Source organism: Gorilla gorilla, chromosome 17 (genome assembly GCF_029281585.2).
Source record: "Gorilla gorilla gorilla isolate KB3781 chromosome 17, NHGRI_mGorGor1-v2.1_pri, whole genome shotgun sequence".
Classification (NCBI taxonomy): domain Eukaryota; kingdom Metazoa; phylum Chordata; class Mammalia; order Primates; family Hominidae; genus Gorilla; species Gorilla gorilla.
The window spans coordinates 44,001,126-44,014,938 of NC_073241.2; the positions used below are offsets into that span (position 1 = coordinate 44,001,126).

The 13,813-nt window shown below is 40.1% G+C and overlaps 1 protein-coding gene across 27 annotated transcripts in view; it reads left to right on the forward strand.

Moving 5' to 3' along the window:
* L3MBTL4 (L3MBTL histone methyl-lysine binding protein 4) overlaps nt 1–13,813 on the forward strand; it is a 468,276-nt gene that overhangs the window by 156,371 nt on the left and 298,092 nt on the right. The gene's annotated exons all lie outside the window — the stretch shown is intronic.

Here is a 13,813-nt window from a genome sequence, read left to right on the forward strand (position 1 = left end):
AATAGGGTGTGTGTGCATGTGTGTCTGCTCACACTGTTCACCTCCCTCTGCTCTCTCCCCTCCTCCACCCTCTCCCACCCAGTCCTGTTCTCACCCTGGGACATTTCTTTGCCCATGTGACAGTCCATCCACCTCCTAAGACCTTGGGTGCCTCCACGCCAGGAACCGGTGCCCCCTTTTCAGTTCAACCCATCTGCCTTCGTGACCACACTGGCATAAGTCACAGTTGAACCTCGTCTGCAATGGTAAACTTTAATCTCACCATCTGATTTTGTCCACTGTCTTTCCAGACTTTTCTGTCCCTTATTCTTACAGCACCACTTTTTCTTTTAAGACTTGTAGTTCCTTTGTTGTCTCCCTCCTGGCTTCTCATTTTCCCTGGCCAGCTCAGCCCAGTTCCTTCATGTCAGCCATTCTCTTGCCAGGATCTTCAGTCCCTTGCTTCCCTGCTATCCTCTCCCCATCCATGCCCACCGCAATCCCAGTTCCTGTCTAATGCATATTCACTGCCTAACTTCTCTACCCCAGGTGCCAAGCACTGCTGAGTAGGAACCATGAGGCCTTGCAGATAGCTGTGGCCCTGCAGATGCACAGCCTCAGCGTGCAGGCATTGTCTGGCCGTCCTTCTGTGTTGTTAGTCTGGGCTCTCCCTGCTCCCTAGGAAAGCAGGTCTATGCTGGCAGGCATCTTTCCTCCCACCTGAAGCCTGCAGTCCCTTACTGCATGTGGTGAGAACTTCCACTGCCCCCTGCAGACCATCACTCAGCACACCTCTTCCTGCCTCTTTCCCCTGTGGTCCTGGAAGAAGTGTCCCTTCTCTCCAGCCTCCTGCACCTGTGCTCTGCATCCTTTCCATTCCTGCCTTTCTAGAGATCTTACTCCATCAGTTATCTCAGGGCCTGCTTGTAAGCTGACGTTTCTTCTCTTTTGAACATTTCCTTTTAGAGCCGGGCGAGGTGGCTCATGCCTGTAATCCCAGCACTTTGGGAGGCCAAGGTGGGTGGATCACCTGAGGTCGGGAGTTAGAGACCAGCCTGACCAACATGGAGAAACCCCGTCTCTACTAAAAATACAAAATTAGCCGGGTGTAGTGGTGCATGCCTGTAATCCCAGCTGCTCCGGAGGCTGAGGCAGGAGAATTGCTTGAACCCAGGAAGTGGAGGTTGCGGTGAGCTGAGATTGCGCCATTGCACTCCAGCCTGGGCAACAAGAGCGAAACTCCATCTAAAAAAAAAAAAAAAAAAAAAAAAGAAAGAAAAAGAAAAAAAGAAAAGAACATTTCCTTTTAGAATGCAAATATGCTTAAGTCTGTTCCATCTTTATGAAAAAATAATGTCCCTTGATTCTGCATTTTCCTCCCTAACTCATCTCCTTAGTCCAGACTGGCTTCTTGAAATTTTAGACTGCATTTTCTCTTTCTGGATTTTTCTAACCTTCTTTCCCACCTCCAGCCTCCGCAACCTGACCTTTGGGTCAGTTCATCCAGCTCCTTCACTGCCTTAACTTGTGCTATTCTGTGTGGTTACGTGTGGTTGTATTTTGTCTCTCGGTGAAATTGTGATCTCCTGGAAGCCTGACTTGGGTTTCTTTCTTCTTGTTTTAGTTCCTCTCTGCCCTCTGGTTCCTGGGAGAGGTTCGTATTGTTTGCTGTGCTTTTACCTGCGCTGCCTCAGTAAGCCCTCCACTGCTTCCCCTCACTGTGTGGAGGCACCTCCCTGACTCTTAGTTGATTTAACTGAAAACAGCAGATAATATCACCTACTTCTCAGGGATTTTCCTGAAGAATTCCACATCATGTATATCAAGTGTCCAGCATACTACAGTGCCTGGCATATAGATGACTTTCTTAAATACAAGCGGTTCTTAAAATCACTCTTTCTCTCGTCCCTTGCTTTTCCCACTGCCTTTTCTCAGCCCCTCTTGGTAGCCCTGTGTGCTCTGACCACCGACCCCCTGTTTATTCAGAACACTAGCCCAGCCTGGCCTCTGCAGACCTTGTACTTGCCACAACTTGCCTTGGTTCGACCACAGGTTCTATCCTTCCAGCCTGGCTGCCCACGGCGGGTGTTCCTGTCTTAGTCTCCCGATCTGCACTTAAGAGTGGGTGCCCAGCGGGAAACCCACTGTCCTTGGAGCAGAATCCTTAGTGGGTCACGTTGTTCCCAGCCTCCTCTCTCCTGCCTGATGACTCACCAACTTTATTCATGATGAAAACAGAAGTGGTTCCTCATTTCATCCCCTTTCTCCCTAAACAAGGCACAATCGTGGCGTTCCCACCTCCCCCCACTTTCTTGTCCTGCTCTACCTCCTTCCCCTCTTCATAGCTATTATTATAATCTAGTATGATTTCAGAAAGAAATACTTTATGTCCTGAAAAGGAAATTCCAGCCTTCTGCAGGATGATAAGGTTGCATTTATTTTTGGGAGGGGCTGGGGGTTGTTGGAGGAACAGAGGCACCTTCCTGGTTTAACCTCCTAATTGTCCTAGAAACAAGACAGCCTTATTTGAACACATTCCTATTCTCTCTTTGTCTTCCTTACTTGAAATCTGAGTAAAGGGAATTCACCCTACCCCAAATTTAAGTTCTTCACCTATGCCTGAATTATATTTTAAAAATGGAATTTTTCTATCTATGCCTGTACATTAAATAGAATCTGAAAGACGTGCACATGTGCATTTTGTTTTTGATAGGTGCATTTTGTTTTTGATAGTCTGAATTTGTATTTAGCCCTGCAGGTGCAGGAAGATTGTTCTGTGGAAATTCCTATTTGTTAAAACTCCTTGTGAAACTTTGAGATACCCAGAAGCTTTCCAGCTAAAAGAGTTTAGTCAGATACCAAGTGTTTGTGCTGTGAACATGGTTCCAAATTACTTGACAGTCACTGAGAATACTATCACTGTTTTAATGTAGATGCTTCTTAGTACTTTAAATGTTAATCATAAGCCAAATGATGACCATGTCTGGCTTTTTAGTACTTTTATAAAATGCAGTGAAATACTTTATGCATTCTGATATGCTTGGAACCAAATTATAGCCTGAGTCTGTGTCCTCTTTTCAATTGCCTAAACTGTTTGCTTGTCTACCTATTCTTTTTTTTTTTTTTTTTTGCCTTTTATATGTATTTTGTTGCCTTCAGTTTTAAGGTAACTTCACTGGTATTTAACAGTACTCCCAGGGGGAAAAAAAAGCATTTTTTGAAAGAATACTGTGTGCATTATATTGAGATGTTTGGTTGGAGTTTAAATCACAAGGCATATCGAGACCAAAGAGGGAACTGTATTTTAAAAATAGAGTGTGGCCTTGTGACATGAAGTCATTTAAGATGATTAATTGCTGGGGCTCTGAAGGGCAGAAAGAATTCCCATTCATGCTCATTTCCCATAGTTTCTAAAGGTCTAAGTTCTGGGGCAGAATTGAAGATACATCCTGATGTGGTTCAGATGCTTTTCCTACATTTAGAATCTGTGTCTCTGAAATGGTGATTGAAAGTACCAGGGTTGCTGGGAAATAGTTGAGCAGATCTGAAGTCTGGAACCAGACAGTCAGATCAGGACTGCTTTTTAGTTCCTGGTAGGGGTATGAAGCACTTGTAACAGGCTGCTTATCTGCAGTTCCAGCTGGAAGCTGAATGTCAAGTTCAGAACTCTTCAGAAGGAGGAGGAATTAAAGAGGAAAATGGTGGCATTTGGAATCAAGGGTAGACACAACTTCTTGTTTAGTTAAAGGAAATATGTATTAGAAGTATCCTTGTCTATTTTCTCTGGGAAGAGTTTAGTCATTGGGGGAAAAATATGTGAGTTTATTGTTTTAGACACTAGACTCAGGATTTGTGGAATCAGTTCGGTAATGGCCAGTGAATTATCAAACAATTTGAGAAGTTATTTTAAAAAGTTCTTTCTGTGCAGTCCTGTATTATGAATGGTGTGGGTTCTTTTTCTTTGTTCATAAATGATCTTTGCTGGTCTAAGGTTGCCTGGACCTAGTAGTGTTTTATCTGCTCCGGTACGTGCTTTGTTTTTGCTTCTGAGACCATAATTCAGTCAGTGGTTAGGATGCACATTAAAATGTTTATTGTGCAGGCAAATTTCTTACTATTAGTAGTGTCTGGGGAAATGAGGATTTTGCAATTGAAATCCTAGCAGAATGGATTCACAAAAAGCCAATAAGAACTGCATTCACTTAACTTATTAAAATATATTTTTGTTGAGCCCTGAGTTCAGTTTCTCTATTTGAAGAATGCCTCTTGCTACAATCTTGGCAGCAATTTAGGATTCTAAGTTCAGAATTAATCTGTGAAAAATGTTCAAAATAACAAGGAAGTAGTCTCTAAAATGAAAGTTTAAAAATACACAATCAGCCATCCTTCACTGCCATCTTAACTGCAGCTTTGTAGCAAGTTCTGTTTAATTATGTAGGTGATGATTTTCCCCATCAGCCAAACAAATTGATGGCAAAAAAAAAAAAAAAAAAGGTGTCACTTTGAAAAAGCGGAATTTGAAGCATGCCTTGCTGCTTGGCCTGTATCCCCATGATGAACAACTGCAGTGAACTGCTGTGTTCTGCTTACTGAAGGCTTCCAAATGTGTATTATTATTTAGTCAGTGGGTTGATTAATGACAAATCCCCTTGAAGGGTAGCCATGTGGCTCTTAATCTGTTTTTGGGTCTTAGACCTCTTTGAATATCTAATGAAAGCTATTGATAATATCCTCAGGGAATTAGGGTATCCTTAGGGAATAATAATATCCTTGGGGAAATGCTTATATCCATTTGCACCCAAAATTTGTATAAAATTCAAGAGGATTCTAGAACGCCCGAAGACATCATGAACCCCACTCTGACTCCACTATTAAAAACAGCTATATTAAGGTGTAGTCTGAGCAAGAATAGAAAAAGAGGCAAATGTGTACATGTGGTGAGTGTGTATGTGTATTAGTGTATATAATATTTTAAGTTCCCTGTTTTCTGTGATTAAAACAAGAGAAAGCCAGAAGAAAATCGAACATTCCTGCTAAGTGCCACTGTTAACTCAGGTAAAGATCATAAAGTTTCTCAAGGAAAAAGCAAGGAAGGAGCTCCATAACCTCTCATAGTCTTCCATTGTCTTGCAGTAAATAGACTTTTATGATGAAAAGGTTTATTGCAAGATTCCTGGAAGAACATTGGAGCTGTAATAATGTAACAGAAAGTTGGAAGGATGCAGCCTGTGGTTGTCCATGAGCTTCCCATGAAGTCTTTGAAAGTGTTGATAGATATCATTACCATTATCAAGGTGAAAATTAGCATTATGGAAAATTTGACAATTTATTTCAAGCCTGAAATGTGGGCACCACCTTAAAATCCTCTGCCTCCCTTGTCCTCTGCCTCCAGCCAGGCATCAGGCACTGCCCATTTTACCCCCTAAGTATGTACTGAATCTGGCCACTTCCCCCATTCCCAGTCCTACTTGCACTGGCTGAGGTCCTCATTATCACTTGTCAAGGCTGTTGCAACTTTCTAAATGTAATAGAACTTGGGAGTTAAGTGCACAGGCCAAGGCTTGAATTTGAATTCCAGGTTTTGTATTGACCAGTGTGCAAACAGAGCAATTTGTGAACAACTGTGAGCCTTAGTTCTTCATGTGTGAAATGGGGATTGTCATAGTTCCAATATAGGGTTTTTTGTTTGTTTGTTTGTTTGTTTTGAGACAGAGTCTTGCTCTGTTGCCAGGCTGGAGTGCAGTGGTGTGATCTTGGCTCATTGCAACCTCTGCTTCCCAGGCTCAAGCGATTCTTCTGCCTCAGCCTCCCGAGTAGCTGGGACTACAGGTGCACACCACCACACCCAGCTAATTTTTGTATTTTTAGTAGAGACGGGGTTTCACCACGTTGGCCAGGATGGTCTTGATCTCTTGACCTCATGATCTGCCCGCCTCGGCCTCCCAAAGTGCTGGGATTACAGGCGTGAGCCACCGCACCCGGCCCCAGGGGGTTTTAAGGCTTAAGTAGTTGACTTAGACACTGTACATGGCATATGGCAGATTCTTAATTATTGGCAGATACTTAAAGCCTTTTTAACGTCTACTTCTAGTCTTGCCACCTTTCTAATCAGTTTCCCACACCGCTGCTAATAAAATGCAAGAATATTTTTTGCATCTTTGCTGGTGCTTTATCAATTAAGAATGAAATGAAATTGTCTTAGCAGGACATATGAGTCTTATCATGGCCTGCGTCCTGCCTGCTCATTTAGTATCACCATCACTTGATTATGTGTATGTGTTGATTTTTTAAGAATTACTATGTCATTTAACATTTTTAACAAGACAGAAGGGTATAAAAATAAAGGGGTCTCTCTCTGTCTGTTCTCCTCTCTAGATGAACCACTCAAAATAATCTGATGTAAATCTTTCCAGATCTGTGTATATGTAGTTATGTAGATATGTAAATCATGTTTATGTAAATAGCTGTTTTTTTTTTTATAAAAAATGACAACACACCATATGCTTATCTAACACTTGCTTGATATTGATTATGGCTGTCATTCTGCGGCAGATGCAGTGATGTGTCTTGCTTTTTTCTTTTTTCTGAGACAGAGTCTTGCTCTGTCACCGAGGCTGGAGTGCAGTGGTGCAATCTTGGCTCACTGCAACCTCTGCCTCCCAGGTTCAAGCAATTCTCCTGCCTCAGCCTCCCAAGTAGCTGGGATTACAGGTGCCCACCACCACACCTGGCTAATTTTTTGTATTTTTAGTAGAGACGGGGTTTAGCCATGTTGGCCACGCTCTTCTTGAACTCCTGACCTCAGGTGATCCACCCACCTTGGCCTCCCAAAGTGCTGGGATTGCAGGCGTGAGCCACCGTGCCCGGCCTGTCTTGCTTTTTTTTGAACAGCTGCATTGTATTCCATGGTCATGTCTATTACTTCTCCATCTAAAAGTATTTTTGTATATGATATTGTGGTGGGAATCTACCTTAATTGTTGTTTCCAAATTGGTAGTCGTGTGTTCTGATGCCATCTTCTTTGCTCTGCAGTATGCAGTGCTACCTTTATTTATATTAAATTCCCACATTAGGAATGCCTTTTATAGACTCCCCTTGGCACTGTTTTCACACTTTTGGCAGCTGGGGATTACTTAATGGCCATAGGTGGTACATATTCGACCACCAATTTTAGATATTTGAAACATTTACTGTATTTATAATTATGAAATAAAAAGTTAAAAATTATGAAGTCTTTAATTAGCAAGGGGGATGGTGATGCTTATAACTTTTGGTAATATTCTAGCATCCAGACCAATCACTCAAACAGGAAAGCCAGATACACTTACACTGTGGCCTTGGGCATATCATCTGTAAAATGTGCATAATAACACTGCATAGGGTTTTTATGATGATTTAATGTGTTAATATTTGTAAGTACTTAAAGCAGTATCTGGCGCAATGTTAAAAGGCATCTATGTATGGCTTGATAAAGGACAGCTTAGGCTTTATAACTATTCCTTCTCTATCTTATATTCTTCCTTTCTCTTACTGAGAAAATTGTATCTAACCATTCTAGGTTTCTGGCTACAACAGCAAGTGTTTGGCAGTTTCTCACACAGTTCTCAATCATGCTGTTTATTCAGACCAAACATAAACTCTTTTCCTTTTGCTTCATCAAAGGCGGAGTTGACAAGACTCTCACACTCAAAACCTTGCAAGTTGATTCTCTCTATTTTAGCGAAGCCTGAAAGGGCCTTCCTAACTTTCTCTTTGGTTGTACTCATCTTGGAAGATACTTCTTCATGTTCTCTTCTGTAGCATTTGAATTATTTTTGACATTACTGATAACATGATTGATTTCTTTTTCCATTGAGTGAAGAAAGTCATCAGATTTTGTCAAAGAGTTAAATTCTCTGTGGTCAAGCTGTTTATATCACAGTTCACCTATGTAAGACTTCCTCATATTTCACCCTTTACATTTAAAATAGTGACATTTTGTCCCCCAAGGGATACATTGGAACAATTTTATATGTGGAAGATGTTGCTGAGATAAACCATTTGAGAAGGCTGCTGAATTCATGGCAAAGGCCTTTGCGTAGTAAGAAATTTTGTTTTTGTCATCTGCATATAAAATTCCTCCTGTGAACATCTTTCCCTTTGAGAGCCATCATGTGAAGGTTTAGAAATCAGTGGCCTGAGGTCCTTGCCCAGTTCTTTGTATAACATGTTAAAATGTGTGCCTCGGTGGCCAGGATTTGATTGCAGGCCCAATTTCCCCCACCTCTCTCAATGCTGAATTAAAATGAGGAAAATATTTTTGACTGCCTACCCATGCCTTTGAATAACATAGACTATTGAGGGGCATTCAGTTGGAATCTTGCAGCTATGTCACTTGAGCGCTCTTCTGTGATACACCCCTAGCTGATGCTCTGCCAGCACTGATGGCCACAGACCTTCCCCATTCTACTGTGGTTCACAAAATAATCATGACAAAGCATCATCTATTCGATCTCATAATGTGGAGTGGATGGCACACACGTATAATAATTATTGCTTTTAGGAATTTCACCAGTAGCTAGTCTTCAGTTTCTCTAGGCATGGTGACGGTGTTTTGTTTGTGTGTTTGTTTTGTTTTTTCCTCATGTTATGGCCCATTTTACAAGCATTTTAAATAATAGTATATAATTTGTACCTGCTTTTGTCAAGAGGTGTGGAACTTTGAATAATGTTTCTTTTCCTTTATTAGTGACAAAATAAATCAATTTCATATGAGAAAATGTTATTTTGTGGCTTTTTGGGAAAAGAAAATGACAAAGCAAAACACCTTAACTTTTGTACTCAAGAGCACTGGCGCTTCTTTGGAAATGTCCTTGGGGCCTTCCATGGCCTCTAGCCAGGTTTCGTTTTGCCTGTTTAGTTGCCACTTCTGTCCCTTTATGTGGAACACACAGCTGGCAGGTTTTCACAAGACACAGGTCCTTAGTTGTACTAGGCTACTAAACTGGCTGTGTGACCTAGAGAAAGTTTATTCACCCTTCTGGGCTCGAGTCGATCTGTAATTTTTTCCAGGTCTCTGAAGCTTATAATTTTTTATGACTGAATTTAATGGGCCTATTGTTTGCTTTAAGTATGTAACTCTAGTTATCTTTTCTTACCATAAAGTATAATCTTATAAGCACAGTATCAATTATATTAATGAAACATAAGATTTTCAAAAAGGAAAAAATTTTTAAAATCTGTCAGGTCATGAATAAACCATTTAACAGAGAAGAGAGACTGATGAAAGGCAGTGATATTTCTCACTAAATGTTGTCTTTCAGATTGTTAAAATGAACGTTTTATTTTTTGTTTTGAAACCCTCCAAGAAATGCTGAGTCTGTTTTAGCTATGTAGTGTTACTTGCAACATTATGGAAAGCTCCCAAATGTTCCATTGGGAAACCAATTTGAAAGGCTGACAAGAGTAACATTGATCATCTTCACTTCTGGCTGGGAAGTATTGTCAGTGTCTCAAATTTATCAATCACGTGTGATAAGACAGTATAGTTTGCTCAACATAACACTGTTTCCTCCCCACCCCTAATTTTGCAGTGTTTCAGTTTTGTTAAAACATGAACAATGTTCTTTCAGTTTCTATGGCTTCTTAAGTTTCCTCTCAGCATTAGTAATATTCTCTCCCTGTGGTCTACCTTTTTCATTGCATTTTGTCAGCGTTGTGTGCATGTGTATTTGTATATGTGTATGGCACTTTTGAAGTTAACCGAGAAATTTCAAAGCAGTGAACAGGAGGTAGTCACACAAAACTTGTTAAATACAATCTGCTGGAAAACATAGTAGATGTGAGAAGAAGGCTGGGAGAGTTAAACACACACATGACATTTATTTTTGTAGAAATAAAATATTCCTGAGAAATCATTCATTCTTGCCATTTCATTTTGGGGTTTGTCATCTTTTAAGTTTTTCCTTAGAAGCTTCTAAAATGATCTCAGAATGTAAGAAAAATTTAACGATATTTTACAAGCCAATTCATAGGTTTTATAATTATTCCATGCTTATATAAAAAAGGCTTGCATCCAAGTATAGAAGAAGGTTGAATGAGCTGGAGTACCTATACACAGAGGAGTACAATGCAGCTGTGAAAAAGAGTACATGTAATAGTTGGGAATGGACATGGAGTGGTTTCCAAGAGACATTAGTAATGCAAAAAGCCACGTGCAAAAGAGCATGTATAGTATGATGCCTTTTGTGTGAGAAAGAAGGGGAAATAAGAAAAACCTACATGTAACTGCTTATCTTTACAAAAAGAAGCTTCGGAAGCATAAACCAGAAAACAGTGAAGTTGGTGACCTCCACGAGGTGGTGTGAGGGAATGGGGTGGATAGAATATGGGAGGAAGAGATACATTTTTGAGTAACTTTTGCTAATTTTAACTTTTGGAAGCATGTTAATATTCTACATATTTTAAAAATCATTAAGAACTGAAAGCAAATTGAACAAATTTGAACTCAATTGTATTTCAAATGGATATTGTAACTTTACTGAAGAGAGAACAAATAGGAACCCAAGTAGTTCACGAGCGCAGTTTTTAACAATATACTCCATTCTTGGATGACACAGGAGGGAGGGAAAATTGCAAAGAAATCTTGAACTTTTAAAATAGGTTTTCTTATTATGACAGTATGGGTAAAACAGTTCTGAAACTGTAAGAGGCCCTGTAGGATTTGGTAAATGAGTAAATGTGTCGACTTTGTTCAAGGAGAAACACAAAGTGGATGCAGGAGGGCAGAACAGACCTTTTGGGGAGGGATTAGTCTTAGACATATCTGTTTGAACTTATGATTTATAAAATATATATGTATGTTTGTATGGGTATACATGTGTACATGTCTATTGTGAATGTACATATATGTGCATTTTATATGTAACTAGTGAAGAAATTGGACAACATTGTGATTGAATGATCAAAACTACCATCACCAGTGAGGGACAGAGAGACATCATGTGCCTCTGGATGTGATACCCTGAGAAGGACACAACACATCCATGTAGTATTCTGGCAAAAAAATATACCACCTGAATCAAATCTTGAGGAAGCATCAGACAGACCCAAAACAAGGAGTGTTCTAGTCAAAAAATCAGAGGAAGGGCCTGTAATCCCAGCACTTTGGGAGCCCGAGGCAGGTGGATCACCAGAGGACAGGAGTTCTAGACTAGCCTGGCCAACATGGTGAGACCCTGGCTCTACTGAAAAAATACAAAAAAAAAAAAAAAAAAAATTAGCCGGGCATGGTGGCTTACACCTATAATCCCAGCTACTCGGGATGCTGAGGCAGGAGAATCGCTTGAACCTGGGAGCCGGAGGTTGCAGTGAGCTGAGATGGCACCATTGCGCTCCAGCCTGGGTGACACAGCGAGACTCCATCTTAAAAAAAAAAAAAAAATTCAGAGGAGGGGGAAGTCTGCATTCTTAAAAACATGTCAGTGCTATACAAGACAATGACACGGTATGGGAAAAGTTTCTGATTAAGTAAGACTGAAGAGGCTCGTCAACTCGTAACATCCGACCTTAGACTGGCTCCTGCTTTGCAGGCAGTGTGTGGGGGTGAGTGTTGGAAAGCATATTGTTGGATAAATGGACAAAATTGGAATATGAATGGAAGATTAGAAAAAGTATTGTATAAATGTTAAATTTACAGTTAATAACTGAGTTATGGTTTTGTAAGAGAATGTTCTATTCTTAGGGAAAATACACTACTCTTAGGGAAAATTATTTTAGGGTAAAGGGCCTTCAAAATGTTCAGAAAAAAATTTATATCCATATGTTTCTCTGTCTATGTGTATGGTCACAGAGACATATGAGAGATAGAGTAAGTACAAATGGTAAAGCAAAGCAGGTGAAATGTAGCAATGAGTGAATCTAGGCAGTCTATCTATGCATGTGCTCTCTACACTGTCTTGTTGTTGCAAATTTTAAATTTCCCAGTGGAATAATTTTTTTTTTTTTAGTTGGAGTTTCACTCTGTCATCCAGGCTGGAGTGCAGTGGCTCAATCTTGGCTCACTGCAACCTCCGTCTCTTGGGTTCAAGCGATTCTCCTGTCTCAGCCTCCAGAGTAGCTGGGATTACAGGCACACACCATCACACCTGGCTAATTCTTATATTTTTAATAGAGATGGGGTTTCGCCATGTTGGCCAGGCTGGTCTCGAACTCCTGACCTCAGATGATCCACCTGCCTTGGCGTCCCAAAGTGCTGGGATTACAGGCATGAGCCACTGTGCCCAGCCCCTGGAATAATTTTTGAAAAGAATAAATTTTAACCCCAAAATAGGCATTCAGATGTTAAGCAATATTAAATAATAATACAATTAGTGATTAAATGCAGCTCTAGATCTAATAGATCTAGGTTCTAGTCATCATTTTCCATTAGTATATGATTATTTGCAATTAACAATAAACTGACTAGTAATGGTGAATCTGTTCAAAACTGTGTGCTTAAAGAAAATAATGAGAATTGGAGCAAATTAGGAAGTCTGCTGTGAAAATATTACAGTAAAAATAGCCATAAACATTCAAAGGTATCTAGAAATAAATATAGCGAAGTATATTGGCAGTTTTATGTGAAAATTGAAAAACACTTTTGACAGGTAAAAATGATTAGATCAAATGGGAGAGAGAACAAGTTTCTGAATTTAAAAACTTAATATGGAAATGATTGCTTTCTAAATAGAAAGGCTCATTATAAGCAAATAAAACTGTGTGATATAGGCAAATAAGTCAATGAAACATAAGAGAGGGGTCAGAAATAAGACCTACAAGTATGTAGAAACCATATATGACAGAGCTGACTTTGCCAATCAGTTCAAGTATGGACTATTCAAAACGCTTTTCTTGAATGATTTGTTTTCCATGTGAAAAAAGTAGGCCTCTACCTGACACCATAGAAAACTCAATTTCAATTGTACTACAAATTTAAATATGAAGAAAGAAACTTCAACAGTTCTTAAAAAATACTAGGGACAGATGCAGTGGCTCACACCTATAATCCTAGCCCTTTGGGAGGCTCAGGAGGATGGATCATTTGAGGTCAGGAGTTCAAGACCAGCCTGGCCAACATGGTGAAACCGCGTCACTACTAAAAATACAAAAATTAGCCAGGCCGTAGTGGTGCACGCTTGTAATCCCAGCTACTTGGGAGGCTGAGGCAGGAGAATTGCTTGAACCTGGGAGGCGGAGGTTGCAGTGAGCTGAGATCATGTCACTGCACTGCAGTCTGGGTGACAGAGTGAGACCTTGTCTCAGAAAAAAAAAAGGAAAATACCTATGTAGCTTCAGAATTAAGAAGGATTTCATAGGCTGGGTATGTAGAATGTATAGAAAATAATTGATATATTTTACTACCTTAAAATTATAAGTTTATCTGCAACAAAGTCACTGTAAACACAGTGAAGAGCCAAGTCACAGACTGAGAGTAGGTAATCCATATAATAAAGTGATGTTATCCAGGGTACAGGAAGGAAAAATGGGCAAAAGGAATAAATGGGAAGTTCATAGGACACACAACTTCATAGAGGTACTATTTCAAAGCATATTAACATAATGAAACCATCCTTGAGCACTAACTACATATAAGAACAGTCTTCCATCTTTAGCCACATCACTGAGCTTCTAAACTATACAGTGAATTCTTTCAAAAAATTCTTATTTGGGCTGGGCGTGGTGGCCTGTAATCCCAGCACTTTGGGAGGCCAAGGCGGGTAGATCACGAGGTCAGGAGTTCAAGACCAGCCTAGCCAAGATGGTGAAACCCCGTCTCTACTAAAACTGCAAAAATTAGCTGGGCGCAGTATGTAAT